A 2,909-nucleotide genomic window follows, 5' to 3' on the forward strand; every position below is an offset into this window, starting at 1 on the left:
GGGGGTGTTTCCCACTTTGACCTTGGGATTTCTGGCCCATATTCTGCATAGATGTTCCTGTACACTATTCCAGCCATGTGGTTATGGCGCTCCATGTAAGATTTCCCTGCAGCATCTTACACTCAGAAAAAAAAAAAAGAAGGGGGGTGTTTTTTTTGTTTTTTGTTTTTTTGGAAGCATGCATAGCCTAATTGATATAGTCTATTAACCTGAAGCAATTTGCATGTTATGGCACCTTACAGTAGAACTATAGTCATTCCCTGGACTTGCATGGTATCATCAGTCATGGTAGGTCAATTCTTTGCAGAGCATGTGAGCGGAGCAGAGCGTGGAGCAAGAGGTAGAGATGAGCGGAAGAAATATGGTGGAGTGCAGAGCGGTTTAGAATTCAAAGGCTGGAGCGAAGATTTCCCTCTGCTCCAGTTCGCTCCGATGAGCTCACAACATCAGTCAAAGTCAATGGAATAGACTTTATTTTAAATTCATGCTGGACTAGGCCATTGCCTATGCTGTAGTCTTTACCTATAATCTGTTATAGTCTATGTTTCAACTTTACCACAGTATCGCCGAGACAAGGATTGCATATTGCGTGGTAAAAAGTGGGATAGAATATCATAAAAAACATACACTAACTATACTTGACAATACAGAGTGGGTTTACATAAAGTGATCGTTGTGGTAAGCCGCTGTTTTTGAAAAAAATACATGCATTATACGCTATTATCTAATTTGCAATGGGATGCATAGTGAGCTGTTTTAATGTAGTCTAGTAAAATTAATTAATAATTAAAGAGGAAATGCAGGTCAACATGAATGGAGCAAGGTCTTATTCACAGCTGGGAAACAGTGCGATAATTTTACACAAGCAGTTAAATAAGACAATACACATGTATGAAGGAAAAATGTCAGAAAATGCCTCCTGAGTGGGGAGTGGGAATTGCGTGGCACTCCGCTATGGTGACGTGCTCTGCTTCTTTGATTTTATTTATTTTGCTCAAGCTACTCGTAAGCCTGCAGCCCGCCAAATGTTGAAAGGGCAATATTACTGACATTACTGTTAATATATAGTAGAAGTTTTACACATGCGGTAATAAAATGTCAAAGAGGATGGTATGTGATGATGCTCATTTAAGAAGGGGGGATGATTTTTTAATATTTTTTTTTAAGAAGGGGGATGCCATCCCCCCTCATCCCTCCTCAACTTGAGTACTGTCTATGAGAAAAGCATGCATTTAATAGTAAATTAAGAAAAAAAATTATTACATTATTTATTTATTTAATTCATTGAATATTCAGCTGTTGTGGTTTTCCATACGCCTGGACTACTTTGAACCAGAACACTGAGGAGTCATGGATTTAGCACCTAAACACAAGGCCATATACACCCCTCCAGATTAAAACCTACATCAGAGAACCAAGAAGATGTCTAGATGTCTGATCAGGTAGGAGTTTTTTGATTAACAACTTTTGGCTTAGTTAGCTCCTATTTTACTTCTGTATGGTGATGCTCTAGGTTATATATTGCACATTCAGTGATAGATCTGACCATCTCAATTTACAAAGTAGAGTTTATGAGAAGGACAACCTTTCAAGGTGCAGCAATACACAACACGTGCTGCATGTTGACCTTTAAAATCTTATATCTCAAATTAAGCTAATAATAGGGTCAAACGTTAGAAGTGTTGGCTCTTGTTTTTGAAAAATATTACACAAATATGAGGGCCATAGACGCTTTACCAAGGCACAGTTACATCAAAAGATAACAATCAGTGAAAGGTCATTTAAATTGAAACATACAGTAATCAGTGTGTAAGCAGGTGAATGACTGAATGTAGAGGAAATTGCTGTGTCCTCTGACTTAAAAAGTTGTGAAAACTACAGTGCTTGAGTTAATATTTTAAATGAGTCAAGTGTAATATTAGTTTGAAAATAAAAAAAAAATGTAATACAATTCTTAAGTAGTAAATTTTAAACCATTATTTATCGTTTAACTTTAGTCAACGATTAATTTAACCTTCCAACTTATGAAATAGCTTTTTTACCACAAAAAAAAAGTGAAAACAAGCAATCTGTTGAGATCCAGAGGTTTGCCCTCCAGAGGGCAACGTGGATCCCTTTCTGTGGGCTTCTGTTACTGTTGGGATCCAGGGGTTTGCCCTCCAGAGGACGATGTGGATCCCTTGTTGTGGGCTTCTGTTTATCTGTTGGGATCCAGAGGCTTGCCCACCAGAGGGCGCCGTGGATCCTTTCCTGGGAGCTGTTGCTCAGCGCTCACAGCTGATCCCCATCAGCTCATTATTAAGCTCTCCCTATATAAGCTGGGTGAGAGCTCCACTCTGAGCCGGATTGTTGAACTGAACTGACTTTGGTCGTGGTTAGCAAGCCTGAGCCACCCTGCCTGCCTGAACCTGTTAACCTGAACCTGAAACCCTGTACCTGAACCTAACCTGCTTTGTCCTCTCTGCCTCCCAGGTAGAACCCTGTCAGAATCCAATAAACTATTGGACTTTTATCCTGCCTGTGTGTCTGTGAGTTCTGCATCTGGGCTAGTAAACCTGCTGATCATGACACAATCTGCATTTATGATGACAACTGTTCTTGTCTGCATTTCTTCCAAAGTATTAAAACTTACATTTCAGGGATATTAACAGTTCTTTTTTTTTTTTTTCTTTTTTTTACAGTGTCCTGTCTGACAATGTGGCAATAAGAATAATTGTCTTGATGCCAAAAAGAGCCCAACAGATTTTACTTACACAAGTGGAGCAGTTGCTCCACTTGTTTCATGCATATAAATTGCTTTATTATAATTATGCAGGGAGTTTTACAGTTTATACGGACACTGCAATGTAAAGCAGAAAAACAGAAGAAGAAAAAGGAAAAAAGAGAAGAAAAAAAGGGAAAAGATGAAA

The sequence above is a fragment of the Cyprinodon variegatus genome, unplaced genomic scaffold (assembly GCF_000732505.1).
Source record: "Cyprinodon variegatus isolate N-32 unplaced genomic scaffold, C_variegatus-1.0 Scaffold707, whole genome shotgun sequence".
NCBI lineage: Eukaryota > Metazoa > Chordata > Actinopteri > Cyprinodontiformes > Cyprinodontidae > Cyprinodon > Cyprinodon variegatus.